Source organism: Pleurodeles waltl, chromosome 11 (genome assembly GCF_031143425.1).
Source record: "Pleurodeles waltl isolate 20211129_DDA chromosome 11, aPleWal1.hap1.20221129, whole genome shotgun sequence".
Taxonomy (NCBI): Eukaryota; Metazoa; Chordata; class Amphibia; order Caudata; family Salamandridae; genus Pleurodeles; species Pleurodeles waltl.
In genome coordinates this window covers 662,085,499-662,110,437 of record NC_090450.1, presented here as the reverse complement: position 1 = coordinate 662,110,437, position 24,939 = coordinate 662,085,499, and positions in this window count along the sequence as shown.

The following is a 24,939-nucleotide window of genomic DNA, read 5'->3' as shown; positions in this document are numbered from 1 at the left end:
ATATAGCAGATTTATTTATTGGTGCAGTCAGTCACAACATGTAGTTTGTGAATCGGGTCCAGAAGGTCTTTTGTCTGTGTGACAAAAGGCCAGCTACAGGCGCTCTCCAAAGCCAGTACAAGTGGCAGGGCAAATAAGTATCCAACCTGGTAACTACCTGTAAAAGTTTCCAGCCTGGTAATCACCAAGAGTACAAGGAATAGCATATGACACAGATGGAATGCTTCATTTTTCGAGGCCAGTTATGAGCATTCAACCAATCAGCAAAGTAGAGAACAACATAGGACACATCAGGCTTCCTCAGGGGGTCTAGGCTGGATACATGTTCACTCTGTTGCATGTGAAAGCAGCTCTCTCCAATCTCTGAACTGATAGATCCAGGCATACCAGAGGTTTTTGTGGGTCCATTCAGAGATTGATGAGGCATTTCAAAGTTTGCAAAAAATGTCCTGCAAGGAAAGAAAAACAAGGCAGATCATGGTATCTGGGCCCATCTGGTAGTATTCGCTGTGTTAGCTGCCTTATCATTATTAATTATGGCAGCTTCAATGCTTAATTTGAGCCATGGTTGGAGGTGGGGCCCACTGATGCTTATTTTTGGGGACCAGCACTTATTTTTTTCAACTGACTTTTCTTAGTGCGTCGGTCCTTAATAAGTAAACTTACAAGGGGACGTGTATAGGGCGATTAACCTTTTGAATCGTTTAAGATGTTTTTACCATAGTTCCAGAACAGAAACAATAATCAATACACAATAATCAATAATCATTAGTCAAATCAATGATCAATGGAGTCAGTAATTGTCAGGCACCATGACTTTTCAGCGATGAATAACCACACCTTTAGTAAAAGTTTAGTGAGTTTATTTCCCTTATATTAAAAATGCTAAAGTCATGTAGATTAATCTCAAAACCAAATGAAACACATGTAAAAACAATACTGGTTGACCAAAGCGACAAAAGAAATGCAATCTAATCAAGGCTTGAATCACAACACATTCTAAAGCAACAGTGCACATTAATAAGAAAGTCAGTTGTGATGAAGTAATCACATACTTCGAATTCAGCAAGATAGCTCGTCAAACATTTGTCCCTGCATTTTGTCAGTCGTCATCTGAATAGCCTTATCTAACCCAGATTTGCATCAGCATGTGGGGCTTCATGCAAAACAATTTAGAACAGATATTTTAGAAAAACATTCAGCTAGAATAACTATTAAGACAGCACAGTTGGTACCTAGAAAGAAAAGGCAGAAAAATACAATTCAGTCACATTGTCATATCTACCTATCCACGGTATGAGTCAGAAAGCAGAATCAGTCTTCGTCCTCAGGTCATCAGTTGATCAGCAAAACATCAGGCTCTCAGTCACAGAGTATGAGCCCAATGTCAGAATCTCGAATCTCTTCTTCTGCCAAAGACGCTTTAGATCTCTTATCATCTGAAGTAATTTCCCTCTGTCACGTTGTTATATCAAAGTCACCTAAACTATTGCCTAATTCCCTATTGGTCAGTTAATCATACGTTATTACTCTACCCAATACTTTTTCTATACCAAATCTATGAATTATAATATTTATTTCTTCACACAACATTTATTGGTCCGCTTTACGATGTCCTCATCATCCGTTTCGACAGTTATCGAATTTGTTGCATCTTCGTCTCCAGTCAGTGTCTTCTTTGTTTGCGTCCTGGGAAAGAACTTTTTGCACACATTACACATAGCTTGTTACATTTTAAGGGCACTGTCTCCTGTTAGTTGGTTCTCCTGGAAAGCTTCTGCTAAGCACTTTTAACAAGACAATGAACATTTCATAGTTAGTTCACTCTGTCAGCATTTTCTTATTAAACGCTAAGAAATACAGCTCCTGCATAAGGTCTGGCAACTAGGCCAAGACACTTGCTAAGTTAAGGCCTACAATTAATAAGCTAGAACATACTTCATAATCCTCAATATGACATATTACTACATTAATCTAATACATTTCCAATAATTCATAAGTATTAATAATTATTTAATACATTTCGTGAACACTGGTGGCCATTCTTCGAGGTCACATTTTCACACGGGCGCATCATTTTTCTCTATGTTATTCATTTTCTACCTAAGTTGTTATTCAAAATACGTAAATACTCATTAATAATTTCTAATTAAGACATTTGCTTTAGCAATCCTTCCTCTGATGACTAAATGTATCATCACACTAATTACCACCCACAATTTGATAATTCTATTTTTTCGACAATTTGTATTCTCTTGAATTTTCCCTATAAATTCTTTCCCTTTTCTTTTCTCCCCTTCTCTGATTATTCTTCGATTTTTTCAATTTAATTCCTTTGCATAATTTGTATAATCCCCATATTCCTAATAGACAACCCACAACAATTAGTATCCCCTGTATTATTTTCAATAGTACCCCATTCCAAATACTACTAAGCCAACTCCCCACTGATGCAAACCCCTTACCAACCTTTTCCCAAACACCTGGTTCGTTTAATTCCTTCAAATCACTACTTGCATTAGTCAGATTAGTAAGTAAGGGCCAGATATCGCAAATGGCTCGCATTGCTATTCGCGACCCCGCAAAATCCGAAATGGGATGTAAAAATCTGATTTCCGATCACCAAATAGCGATCTGACCCATCACCGACTCGCAAAATTTGTGACCTGAATTTCCGACCCCCAATCAGGAAGTCGCAAATTGCGAGTCGCAAACCATATGCAAAAGCCAGTCACAAATTGCGACTAGTCGCAAAAAGCCCATTTTGCACACTCAGATTACCACTGATTCAGAGCAGGTGGTAACCAGAACCAAAGTATAAAAGGAGACCCAGAAGGCATCTGGGCTACTCAAAATGGCGGAACTATACGTGATTGCATGGAGGAGGAGAGTCCAGGCTGCCCAGCAGAGGAGGAGGAGGCAAAGACAGGAGAGGATATACCAAACCAGGCAGACACTATTTCAACAAACTGAGGATGAGATTTATGACATTTATAGACTGAGCAGTGCTGTTATTTTAGAGATTATTGAACTGCTGAAACCTCAGCTTGAACAACAGACAATGCACGGCAGCGCCATCCCCACACATGTGCAACTGCTATGCTCACTGCACCTCTTGGCCTTGGTAGCTATCAAGGGGTGATTGCAGTGGCAGGTGGGGTATCCCAAAGTGCACTCTCACGATTCTTCAGATGTTTCCTAGATGCCATACTCACACACATGTCCAGATATATATATATACCTACCCAGAAATGAGGCAGAAATGAACAGCACCAAGTTGGACTTCTACAGAATTGCCAACTTCCTCCCTGTAATAGGGTGTGTGGACGGGAAACATATACAAATTTGCCCACCTGCAAATCTGGAATATGTGTTCCGCAATAGGAAATGTACCCACTCACTAAACATCCAGGTGGTATGTGACACCCATAATGTCATTACTGACATTGTAGCTAAATATCCAGGGAGTACACATGACTCCTATTCAGGCACAGTGGGATACACCAACGCCTAGCACATGGGGAGTTTGGAGAAGGATATTTATTAGGTATTGGTGACTACACTCTGAAGACTTACATACAGGTCACTGTGTAACCCTGTGATGCCCTGCTAAATTTACCTCTTTTGTCAAACAGGTGACAGTGCATATGCCCTGAGACCATGGATACTCACCCCATACCTAACACCTGGCAATCAGAAAGAGAGGCGATACAACATTGCACATCGGCGGACTAGAGCTGTAGTCGAGAGGACCTTTGGCTTGTTAAAGTCAAGATTACGATGCCTCCACAAAAGTAGAGGAGCACTCCAGTATGCCCCAGAAACAGCATGCAAGATAGTTGCCACCTGTGCCATCCTACACAACATTGCCACCAGACGTGGGCTACATCTCACCCCTGAAGACACAGACACAGAGGATGAGAAGCAAGAGCTACCACACCGACAGCCTGGGGATAGAAGCATTGCAAATGAGGGCAGACAGAGAAGGAACCACATTCCAACCCTATACTTTGGCAGGTACGTGGCAACCGTGACCACACTCACTAATGTCAGACACACATAGCCCTGTTGTGTAGTCAAACAAACCAAACCTTTTTATTGCAAAACTATTATGTTGATAAAAATTTGCAGTATGCAACAGTCTGGTACTGAAACACTCAAATCACACACTTATTTTCACGTGCCTCTGTACCAGTACGTCAGTGGCTCACAGCCTCCTACGACTGTGGCCACCATAACTCACTCCAGCTTGGTCTCCTGAGCCCTGCTGTGCACCGCTACTCCGCAGCACACGCGCATCAGTGACAGACACACTGTTGACTGTTGAGCCCTCCTCACTATCCTGCGGGGTATCCCCTGTGCCCCTTGGAGCCTGTCTGGTCTCCAGGATGTCAACCACATGGCTGATGCAGCCAAGTCCCCGTGCCACATCTCCAGCAAAATGACCCAGTTCTATTTGCAGGCTGACAGTGCGCCTTGACAGGCAGGTTGTGTTCGTTGCCAGGCGCCCTATGGATGCAGAAAGTCTGTCTAAACAGGCTACAGTGTTGCGCTCCCTGCACCTAGCCTGTGCTCTTTCAGCCTCCAGTTCCCTGATCAAAAAGTCAATGGATTGTGTCAGGTTCCCCAGATGCGTGTTCATTGTTGTGAACTGATTGTCCACATCAGCCAGCCCATGGGTCACAGTGGTCTGCAGTCTTGTGAGGTTCCGGTTCATTAATCTCAACTGTCTATTTTTCAGGCGCTGACCCTGTAATAAGGATGCCTCAGGTATCGCAAACTCGACATCTGGGAAATCCTCACTGTGCACATACTGCAATCTGCAGCGGCGTCTACACACTGCGCCTGATGATGGCTGCGTGTGCCTTTCCGTAGGCATTGGCCCTGGTGTTACTTCTGCAGCCTCCATATCCAGTGCAGGATCGTCCATGGACTCGGGTGCCAATTCCATGGGTGTTGTTGTCCTGCACTCCCCTGCAGTGTCAGTGGCAGCCTCCTCCTGTGGGTCTGTGCCATGTACCTCTCCCTGCAAGTTGGCGCTGATGGGGGGCCCTTGTGGGAGACCTGTGGGACATAGGGGATACACTGTCAGTCTCGCACATAGGTTTTTTGCCTCAAAATAAACATTTGCCTATATTTGGATTACTGTACTACATTGCCCATAATGCACTATTATAGAGGTTGCTAGACTGGAATGGAGCTAGTCTGGAGGGGCCTGCTGCTGTGTACTGGGATTGTGTGTATAGTGCATTTGTGGGTATGAAAGCATATATTTTGGTACTTACTTTTTGATGTTCCATGTGCTGAACTGTCCACATATCCAGTGCCCAGTACAGCCTCTGGCCACAGTGTTGTCTCCACCATGGTTTCCATTGCTGTAGGGGGTGGAACAGTGGATGGGCTTCCTCCAGTGCCCTGCATCTCCCTCATGCGCTCCACAACCCTCTCCTTGGTCCTGGAGCGAAGGTCATATCACCTTTTCCTTATTTCATCCAGGCTGTGGTGGCTTACCTCAATGGCATTGATCTTGTCCTGGATGTCTTGCCATATCTTTTTTTTTGGGTGTCAGGGACACTCATTGCTGCCTTGCCAAATAGTTGTTCATGCAGGCAGCACTCCTCAGTTAGCACCTCCAACTCCTTGTCAGAGAACTTGATTTTTCTTTTCCTGCCAACACTGGGTGTCTCCTTCTCCATTGTTGCTGCAGCTCCTCTCACCTGTGTGTGGCTCTGCAGTTTGGGCTGGGTGGGCTCCTTCCTCCTCCCAGTTCCATTTGGTTACTTCCTGGTTCTGATGTCATCACCGAGAACCAGGAAGTGGGTATTTCAAATGTTTTGTTCCACCTGCAGGCAATTTGCGAGTCAGTCGAAATTTGCGACACCGGACCACACCCTTTTAGCGAGGTCACAAATTGCGACCTCGCTAAAAACGGAGGTCGCAAAATGAGGTGCAACACTTCTGCGACTCGCAATTTGGAATGGCGAGTCTTTCTGGCATTTGGTTTTGCGAGTCGGAAATAGCGATTCGCATGGAGTCGCTATTTCCGAGTCGCAAATTGTTTCCTACCTACATCTGGCTTCTAGTCTCTTATCTCTTTGCTATTATTAGGGATATATGAGGAACAGTGCCTAGAGTTAATGATTTTACAGACTCTACCAACCTTCGCTAAAAGACTGTCTAGAGCAAGACGATTTTGAAGAGTCATAGCTCTATCCGCAGCTAATTAAGTATCTATCAGGAGTAAAGCCCCTGAAAAATTTGTCAGCATGTTATCCACAATAATAGACAACTTTCAGATCTTAATCGAATTCAGAATGACTCCCACTGAAGGAATCACTGCACCAAATATATCTCCCACTATCGCAGAAGAGGACTCTCTCCTCTGTCTCTTATGATGTAATTCAGCCAATTTCGGAAACTTTTTCAAATCCTCGATCTAATAAATCTTTGGGAAAACTATCCCCAAATAACATGTTCAATACCATCCTCTTGGAAGATGGTAATAAGCATTAAGTCCACAAATATAATATATTCCCGTACTCGCAGGGTCCTGGCCATTCAACATAAATGTCCATTTACTCTGAAACAGAAACACATGCCTACATTCACTTGTACCCACAAATAAAGTGTCAGTGCACGATTTTGCCCTATATCTACAAAGCTTCCCTACGTGTAATGCATGTAAAGCTAATTTCCCTTGCGTCTTAATTGCAGTGTAAGCATAACCATTCTTGTAAGTCATTTCTCTAAGCCCTTTTCTAATTTCTCCTTGAACGTCTTTCTTCTGTCATCAGTATGATCTAAGAAGCTCTTCTCTAAAGGTGTAAGCAAGCATGTCAGGTTATTTTTGCACGCATAAGCAGTGCCAAATGTTAAAGTAGATTCAAAGAATCCTCTAACTAATACTATGTCATTATCTTTAGCTATTCTACTCAAATACCTAGTGATAGAAACAAACGAAAACACAACATCATGATTAGAATAAAAATACTGAATATACTCCTCGTTATGGAACCTTGTTGGTAACAGGCTCCAACTTATACCGTAGGTTAGTGGAAGACTATGGTAGGTGACTCCTTCCTCGACTGATGAAGGAATCTGCGTACACACAAGACAATCCTTTGCATCAATCGTCTCAACATACTCACTCAACAAGCGATAGAAAATGTTAGAAGAAAGTTCTCCTTGTGCATTCATAAAATCAGGCAAATGCTTCTCATCTAACTTAAACCTCTCTACAGCCGTTAGTGTTGTAGTCTCAAAAGCAAAAGTATGGTTGGCTCCTTTCGTGTCAAGAACAGAAATACCCACAATCAATACTATAAACAATATTCCACAAATAACTGCCAAACCAATGCTCATATATTTACAGCGCCTACTATCCCTAACCTGCCTATCTACATCAGCCAGGATCTGTAAAGATTCAGAAAGCAGAAGTAACATATAAACTTGCAAAAAAAATCTAAAATAGACAACTCTTCTTTCAGCAGTTCAGTTTCACTTCCAGGAACCCTTCTCCTTGTCAAAATCAGTTAGCAGCTTTGTCAAATTAGGTTTCAAAAAGCCAAATCAGGTTATCAATGTCTTTTCCGGTTTCTTTCAACAGTCTCTTTCTCAAAAATGTTTCTCAGATTGTTCCAACAGTTCACTTCCTCAACCTTCTTCACGTTACCTCAAAATATTGAATTGGAATTTCCCATAAACACAAAAAGACATAAACTCTTGTCGTCATTCATTTGTTGTTGCATACGCCCATTCTGGACCTGCGTATCTTCAACTTGCTATTCTCTTTCTTTTCAACTTTCCATCACCATTCAGCTCCCCCTCACTCAGTTCTTTTCTCGTAGTGTCTCCTTCTTCCTCTATTGTTGGTTTGACTACCACCTCTTTACTTTCCTCCACCTGCGATTTCGGCCACTTATCTCCTTCCAACAAACCTTCTGTCAGTATTCTCTTCACAATTGAACTCAAATCCTTTTCTTTCTCTATGGTGTTTTCTCTTGACGAACCTGCAACTGGTTCAGGAGGAGTCAGATCACTTTGACTTTGATCCACCTCAATTCCTTCCCCTTCTGGGTCTGGCAATTGCTCTGTTTGTCACTTGGAATAATCTGCTTCTGGGAGAGCCTCCTCTACATTGGCATCTCCTGCTGTGTCAGTTGTGATAGTTTCCTCAGCATCCTCCTGGAGATCTCCACCCTCATCTCTCACAGGAGTGATGGAACCGTCTTCAACGAGCTTGGGTTCAGCTTCAGTTTTTCCTTGCTCCTGTTCTGGTGCTGTAATTTGTCTCCCGGTTGTTGGTACTCTCAACAACGCTTCTTTATGATCCAGTGGACATGCCACTTTCTTCGTATGACTTGCATGAATCCAGTTCGGGATCCCAGCACACTTCACATCTGTTGTAGTCATTAGGACCACTTAGTACAGACCCTTCCAACGAGGCCCCAAACATGTCTTGCGCACATGCTTCAGGACAACAACCCAGTCACTGGCTCTCAGGTTGGGCCTGGGGTCATGGATTGGTGGTAGTGTGGTGGCCACCACCAGCTGAAAGAAAGAGCAGACTACGTAGTTTAATCACCTCATTATTGAAGTGAGTCCCCCTGTCTAATTCTAAAGAGATCAGAAATCTGAAGCACGGTATCAGTTCCCTAAGCAACAATTTCGCTACTGTGAGACTATCATTCCTCTGTGTAGGGTATGCTTCAATCCAGTGACTAAAGATGCACACAATCACCAACACATATCTCAGACCTCCAAACACAGGCATCTCAATAAAGTCCAATTGCATTCTGCTGAATGGACCTCTTATTCTTCCAAAATGGCTCAAATTAACCACTGTCCCTTTCCCCTAATTTAATTGCTGACAAATAACACAGCGATGGCATACTGCTTCAGCTGCCTGTCTAAACGTGGGATTGAACCAATCAATTTTGAACTGACGTACCATGGCATCCCTCCCAATGTATGCCTGCCCATGATAATACCTTGCCATCTGGGACAACAGGCTGTTTGGCAAACCCAACTGACCCTCTTCTGAAACCCACAACTCATCCTGTCTTGGGACACATTTCATCTTTCTCCATGAACATTTCTCCTCCTTGTCAAGATTACTCTGTAAAGATTGTAACTCTTCTAAAATGTCAATTACTTTTAATGCAAAACTCGTACATGTTGTGTCTTCTTCAGGTAACAATTCCCACTTGTCTTTGAATGATATACAGTTCAATGCGCAAAACCTTGCAACTTGATCTGCATATCCATTCCCCAATGACACATAGTCCTGCGGCTTTAGATGTGCACTGCATTTCACCATGGCAATCTCTTCAGCCAGCTGAATTGCATATAACAACTCCTTTATTCTCTCACCATTTCTCACTGGTGATCCCGTAGAGGTCAGAAAACCTCTCTGCAACCACAATTGACCAAAATCATGAACTATTTAGAATACGAAATTTCCTAGCTATCGTGAAGGAAAGTTTCAATTCTATTAAGGACACGGAGGCGAGGATTATGCAGATCTTTCTTCACTTTTAATTAAACAGCAAGTTCAAAGTAAAACAAAACATGAACAAAAAAACTACAAGTTCCATGAGCCCGCCGCCATGGTAACGAGTATCCAATGAGGTGCACTCCTTCATGTTGGTATAAATATCCCGAAATGCGTCACACTTCCTCGACTTCACTGCGGAAGGAATCCTGGTAGAGTCAATTGGTCGAAGTTTCGGAACCTACCAAAAGAGGTATAATTAGATGCAAATCCGATAAAACACAGATACATACCGACTGCAATAAAGTCATGAGCCTTAAAATACCTCTAAATAGAATGTAATCACATCTGAAACAAGTACTACATGATGTATATAGAATATGATCAGAATAACAATAAACAAAATGTACAAACTCAAGTATACTACCTTGTTACGCAGGTAGATGTAATCGGGAGGGGACATACCAGCGTAATGTATGTGGGTGGGATAATCCTCGCCTCCGTGTCCTTAATAGAATTGAAACTTTCCTTCACGATAGCTAGGAAATTTCGTATTCTATCACAGGACCGGAGGCGAGGATTATGCAAGTTTAAAGCTTACTCACCACAAGTGCGGCTGCTTCATGAATTGGTTTAAAGTAAAACTTCTTAAAAGTAGACTCTGAAGACCAATCAGCAGCATGCATGATGTCCTCCAATCTGCCCCCCACTTGTATGGCTTTGGAAGCCATAGCTCCCCGAGTAGAATGGGCGCCAAAAACTTGAACATCTACTCCTGCCTCAGAGAGAATCCATCGAATCCATCTGGCAACGGAAGGGGAAGAAACCGCCTTGAACGGTTTCATTATAGAAATCAATAATTGCTTGACACCTGGAGGTCTACAAGAACTGGTTACTTCCTCATAGACTTTGAGACATCGAACCACACATAGCTTCGGGGAATCAGGAAAAGCGGGATAGGATACCGACCTGGTATTAGACTTTGTCCTCCTTGCAATAGTAAACGTGACTCCCTCTGGAGTAAAGACACGAGCGGAAATATCCAATGCTCTGACATCGGACACTCGCTTACAGGAAATGAGGCAGAGAAGCATGGCTAATTTGGCTGACAATTCTTTCAGTGACAAATATTGGTTGTCCCGCCAAGAGGACAAGAGATTAAGAACTAAGTTCACGTCCCAGAGTTCCGAATATCTGGGTTGCGGAGGTCTGGAGAGTCTAATACCCTTAAGAAGTTTACAAATCCAGGGATGCTCCCCGATCGGGAGATTGTTAAGGGGCGGGTGGCCCGCCGAGATGGCCGAACGAAAAGAATTGACAGTGCGATACGCTAAACCAGATTCCCCTAATTCCGCAAGGAAATTGATGATGTCGGTAACACTGGCCCCCATGGGATCGCAGTGTTTGCCCACACACCAACGAGACCATCTGTTCCATGCAGATCTATATCGTTTGCATGTACCAGGGGCCCAGGCCTGTGCGATGAAGTTATTAGCTTCCTGCGAAAGTCGGTTGTCTTGCCAACGATGCCGGAAATCTTCCAAGCTATGAGGGAAAGATGACCCTGAAGGACTAGAGGGTGACAGAACCCCGACGGATCCAGGAGTATTGAGGGAAAATGTGGGAGGGGAAGAGGACACTCGCACGAGAGTTCCAACAGGGTCGGGAACCACGGCTGTGACCTCCACCAGGGGGTTATCAGAACCACCGTCGCCTCTTGGCGGCGAACCTGAGCCGCAACCCGCGGAATAAGGAGAAACGGGGGAAAAGCATAACCCTGAAGGGTACCCCAATGTTGGAGAAACGCATCTACTGCCGCCGCTCCCGGATCCGGCCGCCAGCTGAAGTATAGGGGAAGTTGAGCATTCCAACGAGACGCAAAGAGATCCACTGAACAGGGACCCCAACGATCCATGATCGGCTGAAAAACCGAGCGATGTAGTCGCCAATCGCTGGGATCCTGGAGAAACCGAGAATTCTAGTCTGCACATACATTCTGGGTTCCCGGAAGATACTCTGCTGTGACTGAGATTTGGCGTTGAAGGCAAAAATGCCAAAAATTCTTCGCCAGTTCCGCTAGGGCTCTTGATCTTGTTCCCCCTAAGCGATTTATGTATTGTACCGCCGATACGTTGTCCATCCGTAGTAGAACAACACATGAGACTTTGTCTCTCGTGAGAGATTTGATCGCAAAAGATCCCGCCAGGAGTTCCAGGCAGTTGATATGCATGGTTAGTTCCTGCGGGGTCCAGCGTCCCCCGAACGATATGTCTCCGCAACGAGCCCCCCATCCCTGGCGACTGGCGTCTGATTCGATCACCAGATCCGGGGCTGCACCAAAAATGGCCCTGCCATTCCATGCCTCCATGTGGTCCAGCCACCAAAACAACTCTGTCCTTGCCTCTGGAGACAGGGAGATCAACTCGGAGTACGTGACCCCTCGGCGAAGGTGAAACGCTTTCAAGCGTTGCAGGGCTCTGTAGTGTAGGGGACCCGGAAAAATGGCCTGAATCGAAGAGGAAAGCAGGCCGATCACCCTGGCTAATTGACGTAGTGAAATGTGGTCTCGTCGAAGGAAATTCGAACATGTGAATACCTGTGGGGTGAAGGGAAGTGAAGGAAATGGTTCCCTTGTGGAGAAGGGCCTGAACCTCTAACTCTATGAGCTCTGAGTTTTCTGCCGAGAACACGATGGGCAGAGGCAGTTTCTCCTGAAGTGGGGTACCCCAGAATTCTATCTGAAAACCTGAGACAGTTTGGAGAACCCATGCGTCGGAGGTAATGTGCCTCCAATTGTCCTTGAAAAACCTCAATCTCCCTCCAAAATTTTTTGGGGAAAAAGGGATAAGCCTTACCAGAGGGACCTCCAGGGGCGTTAGATGCTCCTCGCGTGTTTCTGGACCCTCTGCCTCTTCCCCTGCCTCTGTTGGGGAAGAAAGTTCAGTGTCTGCCGTCTCTCCAACCGTTGTTCCGGAAGGAACTGGGGCCTTGCTGGAAAGGACGGCCGGAAGAGCGACCCCTGCCTCGCCCGGCCCCGCCAAAAACCTTATTGGGAAAAATCTTTTTAATGGAAGATTGCGCTTTATCCAAAGCCGAAAACGTAGCCACAAATTTCCCTAATTCTTTGACAAAAGGGTCACCAAATAAATTGCCTTGGGCAACAGCCCCTGCCTCCGAGTTAGATAGTTCCCCTAATTTGGGGTCAATTTTGATCAATAAAGACCTGCGTCTTTCTGCAGAGATGGCACAGTTCGCGTTGCCCAGGAGACAAACAGCTCTCTGAGCCCATCCTGCGATGATGTCCGTCTGTAGGGGAGTGTTTGCTTGCCTGGCACGCTCCGCCAATTGAATAATCTGTGTGAGGGGACCAAGGACGTCAAGAAGTTTATCTTGACATGCTCGCCAGGAGCGGTCAATCCCTTTTTTGGGATCCTTGGTATACTTGGCAAAAAACGTACACATTTTAGGGTCAATATCAGGTGTAAAAGCGACCTTATCCGATAAAGACGGGCGTGGGCACTCCGCCCGTAGCCGGGCCCGCACCTCCTTGTCCAGAGGTTGCCTAATTTTGCTGGCGACATACTCAGCCACCTTGTGGTCTGGGCGCCACTCCGAAGAACGTGGATGGTAGATACCCTCCGGCTCAAACATATCGGAGTCAGAATCAGCGCGATCCGAAGGATCTGGTAGGGTAGCCCCAGGGCGCCAAGGGCGACCCGAGTCGTCATCCAAAGATGATGAGTCCTCATCTGAACCTCCCATGAAGCCTTTGGGGGATTCCAAATCAGGGTTCCATAGGTGGTGAAGCTTGTCACCCATTACCCCGGGCAAACAGCCCTCCCGGGAGGGTAAGCGCGTATACGTGCGCGCACTCTTGGGATGGGAAAAAAACTCGCCCTCCTCCAGGTGCCCCGCGTCGCGCTTGCGCAGTTTCCTGGGAGCCGAAAGGGTAGAGGAATCACCCTCCGCTCCCGTCACACCAAACATGCCCGTACCTCAGGACACCTGTTCAGTAAGTTTAGCTACAGTATCCCTAAGAGGGGCTAAAGCGTGGGAAATAGCCTGTGAAAACAAAGTGTCCACCCCGGGGGGGAGGGTACGGTGAGAGGAACCCTCACCAGGGGACATGTTGGGAAAAGGTTCATTCTCTTGAGAGGAGTGCATAATGAGGACTTGGACAGAGTGTACACCCAACAAAAAATATGATATATAGGGTAAATCCCTACCCACTCTGTCACTGTAAGTGCAAAAAAAATAATGTCTTCCCTAATGGGGTGAACCTTACCCAAATGGGTGTCACAGGTAGGGATAAAACTGTACCGAAGGTACAAACGTTATATTGAGGGCAAAATCCTCAAGTTGGAAAGAAAAGAAAACAAACGCGAGGCGCGAGCGCCGAGCGCTGAGAGCTACATGCTCTCCGAAAAAAACAGCGTGCGCGCGCCCTCTAGTGGGCCCGACGTGTATTTAAACACGCCGAAGGAAAGGAAAATGAAAAAACGCTCGAGCGGAACGTTCGTTCCGGCGAACGAAATAATACAGACAATACAATGCAGCAGAGACGCGCCAAAGCAATAAACAGAACCCCCGAACCGGAGGCAGAAAGGCACTTATCTGGCTCACAGCAGTGAAGAAAGAGGAAGTGTGACGCATTTCGGGATATTTATACCAACGTGAAGGAGTGCACCTCATTGGATACTCGTTACCATGGCGGCGGGCTCATGGAACTTGTAGTTTTTTTGTTCATGTTTTGTTTTACTTTGAACTTGCTGTTTAATTAAAAGTGAAGAAAGATCTGCATAATCCTCGCCTCCGGTCCTGTGATAGAATCCGTATTGACTATCTGTGTAAATAGTGACTATCAATCGAGCAGAAACATGACACGCCCTAGTGAGAGCGACCAATTCCGCTACCTGGGCAGAATATACTCCTCGAAGCCAGGAAGCTGCTAAGGTACCTGTAATTGTGCACACAGCATATCCTGTTCTCAGTGTCCCTGTGTTATCTCTTAGACAAGAACCATCAACCAAAACAATTTGGTCATTTTCATCCAATCGGGTATCTCTAATGTCAGGTCTCGGTTTTGTGCACATCTCAGTTACTTCGAGACAATCATGTTCAACATCTTCCTCTTTCTCAATTTCAGTAGTATCACTTGGAAGTAAAGTTGCCGGGTTCAACACTGTACATCTTTAAGGTGTCACATTTGGTGCACCCAAAATACTTGTCTCATACCTAGTCAACCTAGCGGCAGTCAAGTATTGGGTTTTCGTCCTTGTCAGTAAAATTTCAGGAGAGTGACGGGCCAATACAGTCAAGGGATATCCCATCACCACGCCTTCACACTGTGAAAGACTTTGACCAACTGCGGCCACTGCACGCAAGCAACCTGGTAATGCTGCTGCAACTGTGTCCAAGGTAGCTGAAAAGTATGCTGCTGAGCGAGGAGCACCTCCATGACCTGAATCAAGACGGACAATGAATATGCATCATGCTCATGACAAAACATTGTGAAAGGTTTCATGTAGTCAGGCATACCCAACGCTGGAGCTCTGCACAAACTCTCTCAACTCAGTGAACGCTCTAATTTCATCCTGATCTAGCACTATGCGATCAGTGAAATCCTTATGAGTCAACTTCTGTAATGGTTTTGAAATTTCTGAAAAATGTGGGATCCATTGGCGACAATAGCCCACCATTCCCAGGAACATCCTGACATCTCTCCGTGTGGTCGGGGGGCTTATCTGCAGTATCATTGTAATCCTCTACCTGGATATTTTCCTCGACCCTTTCTCAGTTTGGTGACCCAAATATTTCACTACCTTCTGGCAGTACTGCAATTTCAGTGGTGAAACTTTATGACCATATTTTCCCAAATGATTCAACATGGCAATTGAGTTATACTTACACTCATCCCTTGTCTTGGATGCAATCAATAGGTCATAAATGTACTGTACCAAAGTCGACTGGAGAGGTAACTCTAGTGATTCCAAATTCTTTTTCAAGATCTGGTTGAACAAGGAAGGTGACTGTGTGTACCCCTGAGGAAGTCTACACCAGCAGTAGACTCGATCCAGGAATTTGAAACAAAAGAGAAATTGACTATCCTCATGGAGAGGCACAGAAAAGAACACTTGTGTCAAATCAACAACTGTGAACCATTCTGCATCACATGGAATTTGGAACATTATTTATTACATCTCGGTTGGGCCCTATGGGACAACACTTGCCCACAATCTAATTTACCTTTCTCAAATCCTGAACAATTCAGGCCTTCCCACTTGGCTTCTTCAAGCCCATTATTTGTGAATTACATGGGCTGCTCAACACTTCTTTTAGAACTCCCTGCTTCACAACATCTGTGATTTTCTGAGCCACTTTCATCAGGACTTCTTGTGTCATGTTGTACTGTGGAAGTTTCAGAAATACTGCATTCGCCCTCAAAGTAACCTTAATCAGCTCCACTCTTTTAATTAAACCCACTTCTTTTCCTGTCAAATCACACACGTTGTCTTGTACTGTTCCCTGCAAATCAGGATGAAGCTCTTTCACTGTGAACATCAGGAAAAACTCAATCAAGGGGTGCTCCTCATTTGTAGTTTCATACTCCGTTTCTGGGGCTGGGTTCTCCTCCTCATTGTTATTTGTCTGGATCTCAATTCCATCATTTGAGCAAGTAATCAAACACTTTATTTCACACAACAAGTCCCTTCCCAGTAGGGATACCGGACTCGAATCGCAGACCACAAACCTATGCAGTCCCTGGAAATTGACAATCTCAACTTGCACTGGGTCTATAATCAGGTTTGTCAAAAACTGATTTGCTACTCCCACAACCTGAACTGTTCTTCCTGAAAGGGGCAGATTCGGGACCTCTGCACTTCTTACGGTAGAGCATGTAGCTCCTGTGTCAACCAGAAATTAGACTCTGTGAACCATAACCTTTCCCCTCACATAGGGTCCTCTTTGATCTACCTCTAAAGAAGTCGCAAGCACACATGGCTCCTCATCGGAACAGTCACTCATCCATTCACCATTTATTTCATTCTCACTGTGTAACGGGAAATGGTGCATTGTGTTACCACTTCTGTCTTGCCTCTGACCTGTGACCTGTTTAGAAAGCATCATCTGTTGCTGCTCCATCGGGGCTTGAGGTATCTGTGTTTGCTGTCTAGGTACCATGGGAACCTGCTGCTGCATCGGCTGCAACTGTGACACTTGTGCACGGGGCAATTGCACCTGCTGCATGGGCTGGAAATTCTGCACTTGATTCACATTATTCTGAAAATTTGGATTTGGACTCATTTTCGGTCCTCTCACATTTTGAAATGTATTTTCTGTCATTAGCTTGCTGAACAACACCCTCCTGCACCTCCCGCTTCCAGTGTCCCACGGCTCCACAAATGTGACATGGCAATAGCTTCTTCATTCCCTGCACATCATTCTGAACCTGTACAATACTTAAATCTGGACCACAATTCATATTGCCTCCACGACCCCTACCTCTCATCTGAGGCTGAAACATGACATTTCCCTGCTGCTACGGCATCTGCTGCACAAAATTTCCTTGCACTCCTGTTTGAGCTGCCTTGATCTACATCACCATCGCCTTCTCTTTCTTCTGCTTCAACTCAATCTCATCACTACAGTATTGTGCATACTGCAGCACCTCATTAATTGGCTTTGCTTGCTAGCAAATCAAATGACTCTTAGTCATCTGACCTATCTCAGTTCTCAATCCTTCCACAAACCTGAACACGAAATGCAGCATGTCTTTTGGCTCAATTGCTTCTTTGCCACTGTACTCCTTGAACGCCTTCAACAATCTCTCATAGTATGCATGTATCGACTCCTTTACTTCCTGCACTGTCCTATCAATCCTCTGCCAATCAATTCTTTTGGCTGAAATCCTTGTTTTCAGAAACTCAATCATCTTATAGTAATATTCCATTACCTCAAGAGACGGTACAACTGTATTCTTATCTCTCTCTGGTTCACTTGTTGGCCAATCTACAGCTCTCTTATACTCAACCCATAAGTCAGCAGGAACCACTATCTCCAGTAATGTGTTCAAGTCCTCCCACAAACACTTTGTAAGCTTCAAAAACCTGTCTGTCTGCTGATATCACTACACTGGCTTCTCTCTCAATTTGGGTAATCATTCGTAAATGACAAAATGTCACTCCTACTCCAAGGAACATGGACAAAATTCCCCCCTGGAATCTCCCTCACTGATAAAATCTTTACCAGATCCTTGTCCTGTGGTACGTTCTCAACCACTTCTAGAGAATCTCTTTTCCTCTTGTCTCTTTTCTTCACCCATCTGCCTTCCCACTTCTCTAATGCTCCCCAAACCTGAGCACTCTGCAGTAATTCTTTAAGGCAAGCCTTCATTCCGGCTGACCTCATGTGTTCAAAATACTTTGCCTCAAAATCTAATCTGTAACTTCTCTTGAAATGCTTCATTTTCTCGATTTCTATGCCATGTTTTTCTGCCAAATATGCCAATCTCTGATGCACTTTGCCCACATCTCTTGTAATCCTTGGGCATAAGTATCACAACTCTGCTTCTGTGTAGGACTCTCGTCTATTCACTCCCATTGTCCCCTCGACAAATTTACCCGCTTCCATGCTTAATCTGACACAATGAATTTGCTCTTCTCCCTTGGAAGCATTCTGTGGGGTATCCAGCTTGTCTAACCATTCAGTTAACTGCTGAGCCGTCAATCCCTATAACGAAATGTTACTCGCTTGTACCGGTGGCAACTGCTGTATCACTGCACTCTGTGTCAATAGTTTCAAGCTCTGGCCTGCATTTGGTCCATTCATAGCATCTGGAAGTGCAACAAGTGGTCTGAAATCTAACAATGATCTAGATTCATCAAAAGTCTGACCCCCGGAAGAGACTACCTGCACTTGTTCACATGATACCCTCCTCATTAACCTCTGAGACATTGCTCCTTGTTCATTCATAATCGGTTTATTTTGTGCAACTAATGGTACCGCAGGACTAACAGTAATTGGCAGCAATATTGCATCTGGGGCTGCTCTGGCACCCATACTCTGTGGGAGAGTGACTCCCATACTTTGATTAATTACCGGAGTCAAGTCTGACTGTGTCCCTGTCAATGGTGTGAATCTCAGCAATACCTGTGGCTGCACTTGGGGCAACAAAATAAGAGTTGGCTCGGTCTGGGCCAACATTGGTCTCGGAACCACTTGCTCCATAGGCACCACTAAGTTCAAAGTTGCCTCTAAAATAGGCACATCGGGATAAATTCTCTGTATCGGTGGCGGCTGCACCTGTGCCTGCACTACAGGAGTAGTCAGCACATTAGGATTACCTTGCACCACACCCTGTGACAGGTTAGCATTAACCTGTACCCGACTCACTGTCCCCATCACCTGTGCCGGGGCTGTTGGATCAACACTAGTACTCGGACTGTTCTCATGCACCGCATACGGCGGTGGCCGGTCTCTCAGTATCTGTGTGACAAGATCTTCAGCATCTGATTCCTCCTCCACTACGGAAGACCTTCTTGCTTCCTTAACCTCAGATGGACTTTTATTAGTCTTTCTAGTCGCTTTCTTTCCTTCCGTCTCGTCCCCCTGCGTAATCGCTGGAAACAAAAAAACATCCTGCAATGTCACTGATCTCCATTTCTTCTGTTCCCAATCCCATCTCGCCTCCGCTAAAGTCTTCTCTACCCTTCTTATTCTTTTCTCGAGTTTCATTTGCTGTTGCTGTTTAGCTACCAGCTCCCAATCTGTCAATGCCTCAAACTGTGCTGGTCTCGGAAGGGGCTTCAATTCATATAGCACCATCCGCAATTGCTCCAAAATCCTCAAATTCAGCGTCCCATTCTCAGTAAATGCTAAGCTACCATTTTTCTCTGTCAACTTGCACCATTGTTTAACCAGAGACATGGCACGACACCACTCTCCTCCATTACAATGTAAGCCGGTGTATTTTCTGGCGGGGTAGGCTATCCTACACTCGCTCTAATGAATGTATCTCCCCAAAGGGCACTTTTCAATGCCTTGAAACATCATATTTTCTACATTTGTTTATTTGAATCAAATCAGGAAATTACTTTTACTCCCAAGATTCCTTTCACCCACGTTCTCAACCAATTGCCTCTCACGGACGGCTGCTTACCCGTGCGCGACCCTTCTTACTAACTAATGCATCCCAGCATGGCTCCAATGACGTCACACTCACATGTACTGCGCTGACAAAGTCTTGCAGCTCGTCCTCCTAAACTCTAATTCCCTCAAACTAAATGCAAAATATTGCAAGCACTAATCAAAAACCAAAAACAAACCTGCTGGTTTACTACAGGAAAGGTACTACAATTGCTTCAGAAACCTAACGGATTTTCACTGATGTCCCTATCGCTCATGCAGCTATTCCTCTTTCTCAGTCCTCCAGTTTCACAAGCAAAATTTGACCAACAAATTTTACTCTCAACTGTTCAATGGGTCTGTCCTGGTGCGCATAGGACTCGCCAAACAAAATTTTCTCTCGCCCACTTTAACTCACACGCTGACGTGTTCACCATGCCTGATCAACCTACTAAACCAGACAGATTACAACATATAACCAAGTGTCTCCTACACTTTTCAACATACTCCAGAGTCTTAGATCACTCAGGGTCCGTACATCAACAACCATGTGGACATTTTTTTTAGCACAAAGCGCCACACACATGTGAAGTTCACCAACTTTCCTACTCTCAGACTGCGGAGTATGCACATCCTACTAAACTTTATTTGGAGTTCACAAACTCCCTAAATCCTCACATACGTCGCAATTCATCTGCGATTTGCATAAGCTGTGCAAGCGCAACCTATCTCTCTCACTCTATCACTAGAATGCCAGGAACATACCCAACACTACTAGCAGGATCCAGGATTTGGGAAAGTCATTTCAGGGCTTAAGGGAACATAATTTCTGTACAAATGTCATTTTGAAAAACAAAATCCAAATCTCAGGCATAAAAATACAAGTTCGTCACATTGTCATATCTACCTATCCACGGTATGCGTCAGAAAGCAGAATCAGTCTTCGTCCTCAGGTCATCAGTCGATCAGCAAAACATGAGGCTCTCTGTCAGAGAGTATGAGCCCAATGTCAGAATCTTGAATCTCTTCTTCTCTAAAAGTCACTCTAGATCTCTTGTCTCATCGTCTGAGGAATTTTCCCTCTGTCACGTTGTTTTATCAAAGTCACCTAAACTATTCCCTAATTCCCTATTGGTCAGTTAATCGTACCTTATTACTCTACCCAATCATTTTTCTATGCGAAATCTATGAATTCTAATATTTCTTAATTCACCTGACATTGATTGGTCCGCTTTATGACATCCTCTTCATCCGGTTCATCAGGTATCAAATTTGTTGCATCTTCGTCTCCAGTCAGTGTCTTCTTTGTTTGCGTCCTGGGAAAGAACTTTTCGCACACATTACACATAGCCTGTTACATTTTAAGGACACTGTCTCATGTTGGTTGGTTCTCATGGAAAGCTTCTGCTAAGCACTTTAAACAAGACAATGAACATTTCATGGTTAGTTCACTCTGTCAGCATTTTTTCATGAAACGCTATTACATTTCATGAAAACTAGTGGCCATTCTTCGAGGTCACATTTTCAATCTGCTTCAGCACTTTCATTCAGGACGTGAGAGAAAAAAACAAAAAAGGGGGGGGGGGAAAGATGAAAGAGCTTGCCTGTTGGTGCAGTAAAGAGGCGTGAGATTGACATAAGACGACACAGCTTTGGTATTCATCACGCCGACCTTCAATAACGCAGGCCACTGGCTTCTAGGCAAAATTTCGGCCCTTAGCATTTATTCGTTTACAAATTAAACACTAACAGCTTAGCTTTAAAATATACAAATACATGTTGCAGTGCGAGCGCTAGGTTCTGAAAAAGTGTATGCCATGGGGGATAATGACTTCTCTGCTCACCTCTTTGGATGGGCCTGAGTTGGTGACATGAACAGGACTGGATGCAACTTCTCCTCTCCCTGTTGTAGGCATGCCACAGCTTTTCATCTCAAAATCAGCACACAGCGAGTTTTTGGAACCTGACGCAGAAAGGCGATTGCCTTAGGTGCTGGAAACAATGGCAGAATTCACAACCTTTGTTTCAAAACCATTAACTCAAGAAAGACCACACCATATTTCTGAGTCATTACACAGAGAGATCTGCCATTGCTCAGAACCCAATGGGGCAGCTAACCAATCATTGCCAGCCTTATTTCTCCAATTATTATCTGATTGTATGACCAGTGGTGCATGAAAGTCTATAGGAATAGAAGGCCGGCACTGTGTAATCCTGCATCAGTTGGCTGCAACATTTGAGTTTGAGTTTATTTATTTGTAACTTGCAAACATATGCCCAAGGTAATCTCGGTGCTGCCACGCTGTGAAAAACTGAGAATGGGGAAAAAATGACGGAAATGGAGATACACGGTGAACCAGAAATCTACACAAAAAAAGAAAGGAAAAAAGGAATGCCTAACATGAATCCAAAGAAAGCAACTAAGGGTGACTATACATGTAGAGCCAGGTGTTTACCATATTCCTGAAAGTTGTTAAATTTGGCTGACTTCTAAGGTGATAGGCATGGAGTTCCACAGATGGACCTTAAAATGAAGATTGGCAGTAGAAGATCTAAAAGACCGCGCAGAAACATGCTAAACAATTCTATTTTTCAAAGGGATTGGACTGGCTGAATAAAAAAGTTTGAGGGCAACACAAAGGGTTTTAAAAACCACTTTTTTAGGGAGTGGAAGCCAGTGGAGATCTTCCCTGGCTTTGGAAACTGACTCATATTTTTTTAATTCATTTAGCAAGTGAACTGCCGAATTTGAATTCTCTGGAGTTTGTTTAGGATCCCACTCTGGCCCCCAGCATACAAGGCGTTTCAGTAGCCCAATTTGGCATGCACTAATGCGGTGACCACTGCAGTTAACCAGGAAGAAAAAGGAGGATATTTTTTCATAATTTTCACGATAAAAAAACTTGAGGATGTCAGCTAGTTTGTATGCTCGGCGAGAGTAAGCCTGGAGTCAAACATGACGCCCAAGTTCCTAACTTTGGTGACTAGGGTGGGAGGTGATCCTAAGCAATGGGGACACCAATGTCCTCTCATAGGTTACCATCAAGGCCAAAGAATAAAATCTTAGTTTCACATGGGTTCAGTTTCACACGGAGCCTCAAAATCTGCAGAAACAAAAGTTATCCTTATTACTCTCTATCTATTATTTCTGTTATATAGACTCTATACATGCTCAATCAGAAACAAAGTGGCTTGGATTTAATCAGCACCTCCCGCAACTGACAATGCAATTGTGGACTAGGTAGGAAGGGACGGAGGAAATAACACTTACATGTGGTTGTCCATATGGTAACAACAACACTGTGGTGCTGTTCTGCACTCGTGAAATGTTTGAAATCATGGTAAAGGATACCCATTGTTGTCTGCCCTTCAACTGATCTATTACCTTTTGTCATAATGTCGCTTTTCTCTCGTACATTCCCTACCACCTTTTATCCCCCAATGAGTTAAAAAAGTGTAGGCACTTAAGGCAGATACTTGAAAAAAAGACCACTGCAAAAACCCATCTAAATACGTTTTGTTTTATCACAGATGCATGTATTCTTCGCAAACACCAGTGCAATCCGTGTATTTCTGTTGAACCTTGTCATTCCACAGACCCCTGTTAAATTCCTGCCCCATCTATGCACACTTCTACTGTCTGCATTTACCTATCTAACTATAAAACCAATTTCCTTTCAGATAGCTTCACAAGGGTAAAACACGTTCATAACACCATCATCAATGTAATCACCCTACTTACTTTATAAAGTAATCAATCCTCAATATCACTAATTAAATACCTACCCTGCACCCGCACCGTAATCCATCAATCTCTTTGGAGCTCTAGTGCGTCCATACATTTCAATGTGATTTTTACATTTCATACCTTTGTTATGCAGTACTTAATAATATAGTTTTCACATTTCTGCGTACTGTAATTAACTCTTATTATTACCAAATTTAATGGCACTAAGTTTACACATCACAGTAGGATGAAAGGCTGATATGGTGCTCCTGTGACTCATCATTATGCACCGAACATCATACCAGAAGCAGCAGGGTGCACTTAACTCCATGAGCCACCACAATGGACAGGGATGTATCTTCTTGGAGTTATGTGGGGTATCATCACCTCAAATAAATGCATCCCCATGTTGGTATTGAAGCCCTAGGATTCCCTATCGTGTTTGCTAGTGTCTGTACCCTGTTTCATCTTGTAGCATCAACTTATAAACTTTAGTGATTTCATTTACCCAACCCCCCTCACACAGTACAAGGTTGGGAAAAAACAAAGGGAGATATCTGTGCAAATTCAGACGTGGTAGCAGCCCACTGATTCTCTAAAACCATTCAAATTTCAAGAGTATGCTTCGCAGACGTAGTGTGTCACAAAAGTTTTTTCCCCAGGTTGTTTTTCTAATAATTTAATTGGAAGACGGTTCAGACAATATCCTGCCAAAACCTATGATTTAAAAGTAGAGATGAAAAAACAAAACGATGGTCCTCTGTATTGCAGTTTTTCTTTTTTTTTTAGGAGTGAAAGGCAGATGTGGTAGAAGAGTTTGATAAAATTAAACAACATTCCTCCCTTATGTTTTTAAAGGGGAAGTATAGAACCTGTGTTTCTTGTATTTCTGTTCAGAGGGCCTGGTTTGGCAGTTCGTGCTGAACTGTTCCTATTTGAACAGGATCAAGGATGATTTGTATATATGGCTGGGTATAATCAGAGGTGGCACTAAACTAGTCTGGTATACAGCCTAAAGTAGTTACCAGTGGCTGAGAATAATTCAACCATCCCACCAATCACTTTTTTGTATACTCCAGTGTGATGCCCTAAGTGTCACAAGTTTGCCCAGAATCGGTCCATAGCTGACTTTGCCTTTGGAACCAAGCTGCATTCTACTGAGGAGCCCAAATTAGGGTGAAACAGCTCTTGTGTAGTCCAAGTTCTAGTTCAAAACGGGTTTGGCCTGGCAGTTTGGACTGGGCTGTTCCTCTTGTGGAAGGATTAAGGCTGGTTTACATATGACTAGGTCTAATGTGAGGTGGCATTGTAGGCAAAAAATGGACTGGTATACAGCCTGTGTAATTACCTGTGGAGGAAATGGTCACAAGTTAATTGTCTACACGGCCTTCCATCTTGCTTGCTTATGGCTAAAAGAACCATACATCTCTGAAGTTGGTGGACGTTGTAAAAGCATATGAAGTTCCCTGACTTCAGTAAGGCAAGGTTTTAATTCCCTGCAACAAACTACTTACATAACATGTGCAGAAGGTCAGGCTACAGGAAGCTGCATTTCCCTGTTCTCATTCAGAGCAGTGCTAGCTCTGAGTGGGAG